This window comes from Falco naumanni, chromosome Z (genome assembly GCF_017639655.2).
Source record: "Falco naumanni isolate bFalNau1 chromosome Z, bFalNau1.pat, whole genome shotgun sequence".
Classification (NCBI taxonomy): Eukaryota; Metazoa; Chordata; class Aves; order Falconiformes; family Falconidae; genus Falco; species Falco naumanni.
Window position 1 is genome coordinate 23,506,460 of NC_054080.1, and position 12,481 is coordinate 23,518,940.

The following is a 12,481-nucleotide window of genomic DNA, read 5'->3' on the forward strand; positions in this document are numbered from 1 at the left end:
AATTATATGCCTATTTGCTATATAAAAAAACCTGTTAGGTCACCTGAAACCTGCCCTGATGTGCTGAGCTGCAATGAGTTTTTCATATGCTTGAAACGTCACAAGACAGGAGGTTAAAAGATCCATTTTAAAAGATGGGCAGGCTGTGCAGCAACCCCTCCTCTGAGGGACAGCAGTAGATGCCACAGGACCCCTGACCCCCAGGCTGTAAGGGGGCAGGTCCGTGCTGGAGGGTGACCTGGCATTGTTTGCTAGAGCGTTCTTGGGCTTTTCTGGTTCTTTTAATTTTCAGTAACAGATTTTATTTATTTATTTATTTTAAAATAAAGATTCAAGTGGTTCTTGCCCAAGATAAATTCCAGAAGTGTAAAACATGTGGAAAGTGATGGTGCAATTTCAACCCTCAACAGGCGTGCCGAAAGAGATACTTTCGTGTACATGCTGCAGACCACAAGACAGAGTGGAGCCATGGCTGTGCTGACCTTCCCTACCCAAACAATCTGTTTCATGTTTCACTTATACCCTGCAGTACCCCATGAAAGTCAGTAAAATGAAAATAACCATTGTTTTCCTACCTGTCTTCAGATGTTGTTCAGATAATTTTGTCAGTCTTGGAAAGCACTCTTCGCTTTATTAATATAATAGCTCTGTGGTGCCGCTTGGCAAACAAACCATTATGCAACCTTTAAAGCTCTTATACAGCAAAGCCTCAAAGGGCATATAAATTTTAGCTTTTCTTGAGGTCTTAGGAAGGCCAGATAGCTTAAACACTTAAAGTCATTGAACTGGGAAAGATTTCCTGCACTACTGACGCTGCTCACCCTCTTATTTTGGGCAACCAGGTCATACAAACTCATGAAGGAAGTTAGCAAGCTCCTTATGTATAAATATTTGGGCTTTTTTGAGCAGTGGGGAAATCATAACTAAGGAGTCAGTTATCTCTAGGGTAAGGAAATACACCAATATCAACTAGCAACTTCTAAATATGGTTATATATTCAGGACACATGGCATTGGTGAATGCATTTGCAGATTAGGCATGGAACTTTGTATGCATATCGTGGATTTGCAAGAGTGTGACTGAACTGAAAAATCTCTGCTATTTTTGGGATAGAAACAAAGTGTGTAAATCTTCATTGATCACATTTATCTTCTTCCTTCTACATACCTAATTTATCATTCTAATGCACAACATTTTACATTAAACTCAGGAAAGCAAAGCAGATTGAAAAGAAGTGCTTCAACAGCATTAACATACCATTGCAAGCAACCCAGCAAAGTAACCCTTTCCCCTAACATTTCACATCAATGCCAAACAGGTCTCCATTCAAAAAGTTATATATTATTTTTGTATTACACTTGCCAAGAGGAAAATATAGATAAGAATCCCTTTCAGAAATCAGGGTTACAGAAGCAATTTTCAAACCTGGCTTCCCATACAAGCTCTGCAGATGGAGAGGTGCTGTCAGGGCTGCAGATGACCATATGTTGATACTGCAGACAGAAGCTGGTGGTTACTAGCAAGTGAATTACTGAGCTCAGATACAGCATCATTTCAGCTCTTCTGGATATAAATTTAGTGATATAATTAGACATAAGCACATTAAAATAATAAGATTTTTCACTGTTCTGTCATTCAGTTTCAGTATCTTTGACCAAATTTTATTCTTCTCCTGGTTGGATCTGTTGCAAATTTTCCCATCAGTTTTTATTAAGTGGTTTAATGTTTGTCTGGCATTAGATCCCAGGTAGACATGAAGGCCCCCTTGTGCTGGAGACAATATTGTCTGCCCTGTCATAGGGAAAAATTTGTCTGTGATTTAAGGAGATGGTAGAAGAATCTGTAGTAAGATAATCTGAGGTTCACCAACAAAAAGGAGAGTTGTGGTGGTAGTGAAAAATCAAACCGTGCACTTATACTGCTTAACTATTGCACAACTGGAGAGCCCCAAATTGTCTGAATTTTAAAACCATATAAACAAACTCAAAAATAACCTCAGCTGCTGTTCAGGCTGGCCTTCACTGTTTGAAACTTGGCCAACATTGCTCAGAAATTGCAGTGTTTTTATCCACGAAGAATGTTCTGTTCTAATAAATCATTAGGACGTTCCACCACATCCTGTCCTGTCCTGCTCTGCCTTCGCTTGGTACTGAGAATCTTGCTCTGCCCTTCTGAAACCAGTGGAACATACACCTACTTGTTAGTTTATGCTTATTTTAAATAATAAATCGGGCTCTCCTTGATAAAGACAATTAAAATAGCAACAAAATCACTGCTCAGCAAGAGTGAATAAGGAGTAGTCATTGCAATGCTGAGAAAAACACCAGTGGCAGCTATCCACCCCCTTTAAACAAAATTTCTTGGAGGTTTGAGACATAAAGGACTTAGCACAGAATTATTTTTTTCCCAGAAAAGCTGAAAATTTACCTTCTTTTTTTCATTTTGGTATTTTATATTTATAACTTTGAGACAGTGAGGTGCTTGGAACAGTGATGACAGTCTTTCTTCCAGCAGAAGGACACGTATTTGTAGAATTTCATTGACAGATTCTTCATATGTAAAAGTAGGAGGCTATGTTTCTCTTTGTATAACTCATGCTACAGTGGTTCTGAAATGAGACTGTAAATTAGGGTGAGATAAGTCCATAGGGACAAAGACTTTTCCACTCGTATCAATTGAAAGAAGGGAGATGAATGTTTCTCAGACCTGCATTCCCCATCTTTATCTTTTCTCTGTTTAATCTAATGGGATTACTGGGAATCGCATATTTTTTGATTCCAGTTTCTTCTATTCTCTCTCTGACTGCAATGTTCACATATGTTTTTCTCTACTACAGTATCAATCTCAATGAAGTTTTACAGAAAGCTTGCAGTTGTATCAACTGGTATCCAACTGATTCCATAGTATATTATTACAAGAACTTTGTTCAGTGGCTGTTAAAGCTATGGTGGAAGAGATCCATTGACTCTAGGATCTACAAAAAATCTCTAAGGAGAAGGAGTAATTCTTTTACTCTGCCATCATATTCCTTAATGTTATGAACATAACAGAGAGTAACTGTGTATTCACACCCATCACTGGACAGTACCACAAAACAGTATGTTCCTGACTTCATCAGGTTTTCTAAAGTCAGTCTCCTACTGAAACAGTGTAGTAGAACAACACATAGATCTGACTACTGTTTGTCCTACATAGCAAAAAAGTTTGAGACTCAGTGCTTCTACATTAAATTTTTGTGCAAACAACCATGTGGTAGCACAACAGAGAACTCACCTGGAAAATTGTCAGCAGTCTCCAGAGGGTATCATACCTGGAGTTCTTATCTTGAACTGGTTTGAAATATACGTATACACACAGATTCCATTAATTTTACTTCCAAACACAGAAACTTCACAACAAAATTTGCCCAGACAGCAAAGCCAAGTGTCAAAGAACATAAAAGGCAGCATTAATTTTGTCTGAGAAGTGCAAAAGAAGCTTAAACCAAAATTCACATATTCTTGTAGAAGGTCACTGAAATATAAATCTAGCCTAAATCTGATAGATTGGTCTGAAAAACAGACCCAAGAAAAGGAAATGCAGTATAAATATTCAAAGGAATTTTGATTACAGACATGTCTGCAGTTTCAGCAAGCCTGAAACGGAAGCTTATTTTCAAACTGCAGCCATCTGCTAATGGTGTATCATAACCCAGCACAGCAGTCTTCAGTTCTAGACCAATTTTCATATAGGAATTTTTACCTGAAACAAACTTTCTTATGTCCAGGAAGGAAAATCCATGTCGCAGGGTCAATTGCTATTAAACAATTTTCTTGACAATGTTTCAAAATGGTACATTCATCCATCACAGAATTTATGATACTTGTTATTTTAAATTTATTATATTTCAGTAAAGCATTAACATTCAGATATGTTGTTCTCAAAGGCCATGACCCTCCAGAGACTCAGCTTTACATGTTGAGAACATTCCCCTGGAAACAGACAGCTCTCACATAAGAATCTTTGGGGGGATCCAAACTATAAGGTGTTAACATGAAAAGGGTTAGCAAAATGTCACATGTCCATGTCTTTATCTGTGGTTCATTTTTAGTTCATGCCAACAGCAATTTCTTTTTTCATGGTGATCCACACTTTCTTTGTAAATTCACTGTGTCCCAGTCAACACACATCACCACAGCTGGCTCATACTTAGGCTTTTTTTAGTGCTTGGTGCCTGGTTTCTGCAAATGTCTCCTTTTCAAGGTAATTTTAATTTATCTCCAGGACCTAATCACTTCTTTTACAGTTAAATTTGGTTAACACACGTACTTACATCAGGGACTTTGAACTCTCTACACCTTTGACCATCTTTCTCCCGTCAAGGCAAATATATCTCAGGTGCAGCAATTCTATGTGCATGTGCTCACAGAATGGCATGAGAGGGCAGAGTGCAAAACAGAAGGATAATCTGACTGCCTAAATCAAACAAGATAAATCTTTAACAGTACTAATACCCGTGATAATTTGTCTAGTTGCAGCTGATGGGCCTTCTAGAGGTAGCTGATGGAAAATGGAACATTTGCGGAGGACAGTGTTTCAACTACCTGGTGCATCAGCAGGCAGAGTAGAGACATTTCAACCAGGAACATTTTTGCCAAAGGATAGTGTTCTGTTCTTTCTGACATCCAGCTTTATGCACAAGTTCTGGTTTTTTTCCTCTACATGACTGATATTTTCATGCTTCAGAGAGCAAATAAGTTCTGAAGAAATGTAACAAGGGATAGCAAATGATGTTGCAAACCCAAATGTAACTGGAAAATATGAATGTGACAATGAAAGCCCCTTATTTTTCTTACCTCATTTGATAATGGAGAATTTGATTGGCCTCAATTGGTACTCAAAGTTTGCCCTGATACATGCTGGTACATTTTTAACAACGTTAATCATATCCTGTCAGTCCTACTGTGATGCATCGGCTTTTCAGACTAGAGTCATAGAGCTATAGAGCAGTCTTTCAATCAAATCTGGAAAGGGTGTCTGTTGAGGCATTGAAATGAGAGCATTATGGATTTTAAAAGCTTCAGTAATAATGTTTTTAGGTTATCAGCTTTGATTTATGTACTTTAAAGTTTGCAATACAGAAATGTGCAGATTGGTCCAGCACTTAGCAAAGGATTGATATTAATTCTGAAAGTACTGAAAGCTTATGCTCCTGTGGATGGACCAACCCTTGAAGTACAGGGTTCAGAAAATCTTAGATGTTAAATTGAATGGCTAGACAGGTGCTGCCAAATATATATTTTTTTCTTGCCATTGCTTTAGCTCTTTCTTTGACCGCCTTGCGTATCCCCTCCTGCTCTCTGAAAGTTTATCTGAGTACCTGTGCTGTGACTACAGAAACAACAGTGGAAAGTCTACCTGTGATAAAACGTAGAGACATGATGACCATTCAGTGAACTGTGCACTGTCATTCCTGTATATCTGTGCTCTGAATGTGCCTGTTTACTGAACGGTCCGGTGAGCATAGGTATACCTTCTGGGAAATGGCAGTGGGTGCGTTTGGAGAAGAAAAAGTTTTGTTGTTTGAAAGGTGCCTGGAAGACAAATGTAGATCAGTGAAACCAAAAAAAGTGAAGCCTTCAGCCTTAGGAAATAGTTGCTTCCCTCACAATGAAAATCTCATTACACTGGCAAAGAACTGAAATCTCATTCCCTAAATGTGACTCCTATTAGATCCTAAACTCTGCAATGAGTACCTCCTAGATGTCATGAACCCTTACATGTAGCATTGAGGTATAAGACAGATTGTGACAGAAGGCATGATTCTCTTTGTTTGCCAACATATATGCATGCTATGCCCTGTGCTTCACTAAAAATGTATTTCTGGATAGTCTTGTCTTGGCTATTGCATGCTGGGCGATGTGAAAAATCTCTGGAAGTAACTGGATACTTTCAGCTGGGAGCGTCTTTCTAGTGTGCAGGGTCAGGCCAGGTGAAGAGAGGTACAGCTAGGAAACAACTGAAGAACTGGTCCAGACCCACTGAGTGGAACAGAGCGGAGGCAACAAGGCAGACATCAGAGAGGGTGGAAAGAAAGGGACCCAGAAAGTCTGTAGCAGCTCAGGAAGTCACTGGAAAATGCTGGACTGGGATCAAGCATGAAAGAAATGGCCTGTCTTGAATGGGCAGAGTGGGTAGGGTAGAGATTTTTTTAGTTACCTTAGTCCTTTGTTCCACTGGGCAGATCTAGGACTCCTTCTAGTTAAATTTCCCCTGTTGTAATGAAACGAGAAGGGAGTTTTGAAAATCTCATGTTGAGTACATTTTAAAGAAAAGGTGCAGGCAGGTCTGTCATAAAGCTCTGGCCAACACAGAGCTGTATCAGAAGAACATAACAAATGCCCATTTCTGATTCAAAGGTTGTGCAGAGCCAAAGAAATGGTCTTAGCCCTTCATGGGAGAGCCAATACTAGCTCTTGTTTTGCTGTTGTAATTAAGATAATCCTTATATTGTATTTAAATTACTCTCTTCTTTTTTTGTATACTGGTTACATAAGGGTTATTCAACAATCCAAAGGTAACCATACATTAGAAAGACAGTCCCTGCTCTCCTCACCCCTCCCCAACCTGGCTACAAAAGCATTTTGTTTCTCAAGGCACTTGTAGGGTAATTTCAGAGATGAGAGAAGCCACGCCAGTTCTCTTCATAATGGTGAAGCAATATTTAACAAATACTGTGATGCTGCCTAGCAAAAAAGCTACTGGAAATACACTGATTACTATTATGCAAGTGTGGAATAAGGAATGCCTAAATCTTAATTTAATCTTAAATTTTAATTTAAACCTTAGTCTTAAATTAAATACTGTCATGTACACAACAATGTGCTCTTACACGTGTGTGTGTGCATGTGTGTGTGTGCATGTGTCTGGAGTTCTGCCTAGCATCATTCCCCCCCACCCCCACCCCCTCATTTTACTCATGTTTCTCTTGAAGGTCAAGCAGAAGCAGGAGGGAGATGTAATCTATTCCTTCTAATTAGTCACAGACCGAACTGGTCCTTTACAAAATTGGTCAGCAACACATGAGCAAAGGCACATGAGCATAACCTGACAGGCCATACGAATGTGGTGTGGCAGTAATCTGAACCCTTTCTTGAGTCGTGATGTGTAAGACTGAAAAGCCCAACTTGACCTTTATAGCTGAGATTGAATTTTCAAGACAGGTGGGGAGACACTAATTGTGAACTGCACAAGGGCAGTCACCAACAGATGATGCATGTGGATTCACACAACTACTTGCTACAGGCATCAGTGCAAAAGTTTATTCTGCCGATTATTTATTCTCATTTTTACTTTCTTCCTCTCAGCCTTTTCCCCTTTCCTCGTCTGATTGATACTTGACTAATACACAGGAAGTGAAATCCTGTAGTGTCTGCTTGTCATCTTCACACTCCTTCTTTGGCACTCATTTGGCAAGAAGTGCAGGTATCTTGATGGGTATTTACTACAGTGCCGGATCAAAGCTTGAGGACACTGGCAGTGTCTGAATCTGCCTTTGATCCACAGATAGTATTTCAATTAAAGATGGGTTTGGCAGTACCTCTTGGTTTTCCATCAAACTTTACATCACTTTACATTCCCCTTTTCAGTCCTACGCTGGAATTTTCCAGGGAAATGTCATCTCATTATTGTTATTTGTTTTTCAGATCCTTCTCAAGGACTTAGTCCTCGTCATATAACAGTACAACTCTTGTTTGATATTACCCCTTTCAACTGTAATGTTAGACTAGTATAATCCCTCTGTGATTTTAAATTAATTCTTCCCAAGATAGCGTTCCTTTATCTTGTATGCCTTGTTTATTTTATTATGAGGTATATACCTTTACATTTAATGGTATTAAAACAGATTTTAGTTCCTCGCAGTCAGTTTACCTGATGATGGACACCATTCTGTAACAGGGACTCCACCTCTCATTTTCAAGAAGGTGGAAAATGAGTTAGATAAAGAAAAGGATGTTAATACTAATAAAAAGATGAAGATAAATATCAAATTAAATTCTTAAAAAAGAGTGAGCATTAGAAAGCAAGGACTAACGTTAGTCTCAGGAAAAGGAGACTTGGAGACAAACTCATGCAGTTAAAGGGGAAGAAAGAAAGAGTAGGTTTTTTTTTTTTGTTTTAAAAATATTTTATGGGATAAGTTAGCTGTTGAAGAAAAAAGTATTTGCCAGTCATTTGTAAGAAATTATTTGAGCAACTAGAAGAACAACTCACAAACAAGTAGATAAGCACTAGCACTTTCAATACAGCTGCATCACAGTATAAACAGAAAATTGGTAGTGAAGATATAACTGATGCCAACCCTTCCTGCTGCAAAACCTAGGCAGATTTTTAGGGAAATTGCAGGCTTTGTTGAGACATTTATTCAAATCACAATGTCATTCTTGGATTCTACTAGGTGGTGTTATCTTAATCTGCATCCAGCATATTACTGTCATGTTTTGCAATAATGCATCACACTCCATCTTGAGAACTTTTCAAGTATTTTTATATCCAAAGTCGAGAGTGGTCTTTGATCTCTTGCCAGCAGTGGTTTGTGTTGGGTGCACATGGAGTCACACTGTCTCTACAGCTCTTGCCTCCTGCTGCCAGGTAAGAAGTTTGTAACTTCTGTTTGTCCCTGGCTGGAGCAGTGGGTGATGAGGGGGCCCAGAGGGCAGCTACCCTGACCAAGTGACCCCGTTGAGACAGACACCCTTTTTGTGTGTGGAGCCAGAACAAGCCACTGCCTGGCATTTCATTTAGAGGTCCATGTCTGACCACCAAGAGCTGGCATTTTTTCCTTTGGCAGTTGATTTGTAGCCCCTGTTAGGGTGGAGCGTACCTATGGCTACACCTACACAGCAGCACACAGCCCCGCTTCTCAGTTGCTAACCTGGGGACGTGAAAAGCAGCTGTCTGTACGCTTGCAGCTGCTAGTTGATCGACCAAACAATAAGGTGGGCAGAGCGCAGCAACAGGTCATATTTAAACAACATATTATTATGAAAAATGCCTGCAAAGTTTTTAAAAACCATGTGTAATTTTCCATTTCTTATATAAATCTGCACCTGTTCACACACCAAAAAGGAAGGATCTGAGAACTAAACATACCACAGCCCTCAGAACAGGGCGGTCAGTCATTTCTTTTTACTTCAGGATATGCTGGTCCAAAAAACCATTCCCGTTAACTCTGAGACTAATAAACTCACTTGTTGACCAACTAGTAATCTCCCTGGAACAACATGTGTCTCTTAACAAAAGCATTTTGGAGGGAAAAAAACTTAAATAAAACCAAAAGCATATCTAGTTTTTCACTAAAATGTAACATTATTCTAATCTGACATAATACAAATGATCTAGATCGCTACCTAGAAAAAATTCTCTGCTGGTTTGTCCAGCATTGGCTGTTAGCATGTGAAGCTCTCCCACCTCAGAAATATTTTGTCTTCCGGTGAGTCATGGTTTGCAGGAAGAGGTAACAACTTTTAGATCAAAAATTATCGTTATAAAAAGGCAAGCTTTTAGGTTCCAACCCTCTTGTGGGTTTGGAAAACAGTAAATTTTTACTTTTCTTTTGATCTCTGCACTTCCTAGTTAGTGAAATGAGGTGTTTGATGCATCAAAGATAGGGACCTTGGAGAAGATGACTTCCAAGAGCTCTTGAGAAGTGCTTTTTATTGAACTGTTCATTGTTTTTTCCAGTTTTCTGGTTTTGCAGTCCCATTTTGGTTTAGATTTATACACTCTTGGAGTAAATTCTAGTTGATTTTCTAAATATTAGTGATTCAGGGACTTTCAATAATCATATTATTGTTTATACTTATAGTAATACTTTACTTATGTAATTACTTCAGAAATATGTCGTGGTTTAACCCCGGCCAGCAGCCAAGCCTCAGGCAGCCGCTCGCTCACTCCCTCTCACCCAGAGGGATGGGGAGGAGCATCGAAAAGGAATGTAAAACTCAAGGGTTGAGATAAGAACAAATTCTTAATTGAAATAAAATAAAAATCAAAAAGCAATAATACTAATAACAGTAACTGCTATAATGAAAAGGAGGGAGAGTGAGAAAAGAATGAATCCAAAGGGAAGGGAGGAAAGAAAACAAGTGATGCACAGCACAACTGCTCACCATCCGCTGACCGATGCCCAGCCAGCGCCTGAGCAATGGTCGGCAGCCCCAGCCAAGCCCCCCAGTTTATATACTCAGCATGACACCCCACGGTGTGGAATATCCCTTTGGGTAGTTCGGGCCAGCTGTCCCGGCTGTGTCCCCTCCCAGCTCCCCGTGCCCCCCCAGCCCTCTGGCTGGCCGGGCCTGAGACCCTGAGAAGTCCCTGACTGAGTATAGACACCACCCGGGCACAGCCAAACCCACCCGTGTGCTGTCAGCATTGCTCGCACAGCACAGCCACAGCACAGCTGCACCCGCTGCGGAGAAGGAAGTTAACTGCACCCCAGCCAAAACAAGGACATATTATTACCTTACTTATGTAATTACTTAAGTGATACCTTAATGCATAGCACTGAGTAAATACAGATACACACTTTTATGACTTCTATATTACAAGCACACAGTTTAAAACATTTTTTGTCTGTGTGCCTGGGACATGAGCTCAAGAAAGTAAGATTTTGTGTTCCAGAAGAGTTATGCAAATGAAATTCACCTCTGGTCAGAGAGGAGGCATGCAGTGTATGTATCAGGTAAGAATTCATAGTTGTTTTTATATAAGCTCATGTGCTGGCTTACAGAGACAAATTTCATCCACACCAAATGATGTACAAACTGCACAACAATACCTTAATGACTCCTCAGATATCTAGCTGTTAATTGCTATTCTGTTAAGAAAATGCACAAAATTTTTGATATGGGACATACTGTGCCATGCTCCATTTCTTCCCATGTTATTGACCACAGAGCCAACTTGTTTTAATGACTCTGAGAAATTATATATTCTGCCATGTAGTGGAAATGTGGTAGTTTTAACATCCATAAACCAGACCACTGGATGGGTTTGTGTGACTGCCACATAGTATCAGGAAATACACTGTGGAACAAAGTTATTCACGCAAAGGATGCTATAGATTCAAACTGATTGTTTTAATTTGGAAAAATTCAGGTTTGAATTTTATCCTCAAGTTCCGGTTTTCAGCTATCAAGTAATGGTGCTAACTACTTCAGGAATGGGATTGTGCTTTTTTTTTTTTTGTTTGTGTGTGTGTGTGTGTGTGTGCGCGCGCGCGCACGCATTGGAAATTCTGATTGAGTTGCAGCAGCAAACAAAGCAAAATTGCCAACAGCATAGAAAGAATTGGAGGAAATCACCAGTCAAAGGGAGTATTACAAAATGTAATGACAGAAAACAGCAAACTCAGAACACATTTATGCTGAGAGACAAATGTGAGACTGACATAGTCCAGAGATGCTTCTAACAGTGCTTTGAATTGGGGCACTTTCTAAACCACTTACTGAACATGGTCCTAAAAATAAAGTTTAGCAGGGGAACACAGGATGCGTGTGGTTGCTCACAGGGGGAAACTACACATCAGAGAGACAGCCAGAAGCAACAAACAGGGGAAGAAGCACTTCTTGCCCTACAAATGATTATATGGAATATTAAAATATGTGTTGCAGCTAGGTCTAGCACAACTGAAACTTTTTGTAAACAAGATATTTTTAAAACCCTTGTGGAAGAACCTAGCTTGCCACATTTCAAAGGGATCTGTGTTCAGAAGGCAGACGGTCAGCACACTGCATAGACACGGACCTCTTCAGATCTGGTCAGTAAAACTGAAGCACCCAGATGACTTAGTCACCAACAAGTGTTTATGTGGCTGCCTGGTTTTGATGAGATTCCTCACAGACTGACATAGGAATTGGGTTGATAGTCCCCATGCCTTGGCTCTCATACTTTGGATTTGGTCTTTCTTCTCTGAGCAATTACTAGAATACAATTGCAAGTTGTTTGTAAAGATGAATTCACAGAAGATTACTTTTCTACTGAGCTGAAAAGGAAGGAGGTCTCTTCCTATATAATTATGACTCAAGAAAACACTATACAATGAGTTTTTAGTTAGTTTTTTTCTTTAAATCATTTAAATTAAACATTTAAGAACTAAGGCAAGACATAATTATTGACATAATCTTTATTTCTGGTTGTGATTTCAATGCAGTTTTCAATTCATTAGAATCCTGTATAGCAAGCCTTCAGAGATGTTTCTGTGCTTACTAGTTAGATTCAAAACTAGAATATTGTTGCAAAATACTTAAACATCTACAGTAAACTAATCAAATCTCAGATTTTCTTGCTTGCCTGTGGCAGAGAGAAAGTCACTTAACCAGTGGAATTCCCTCAGCAGGAAATCAATCTTTAAACTGAGTTAAATGTATAGACAGGCACAAAAGCATAAAGAATGATTTTCTACAGGCAGAAAAGCATAGAGTATTTTTCCATAGTCCAA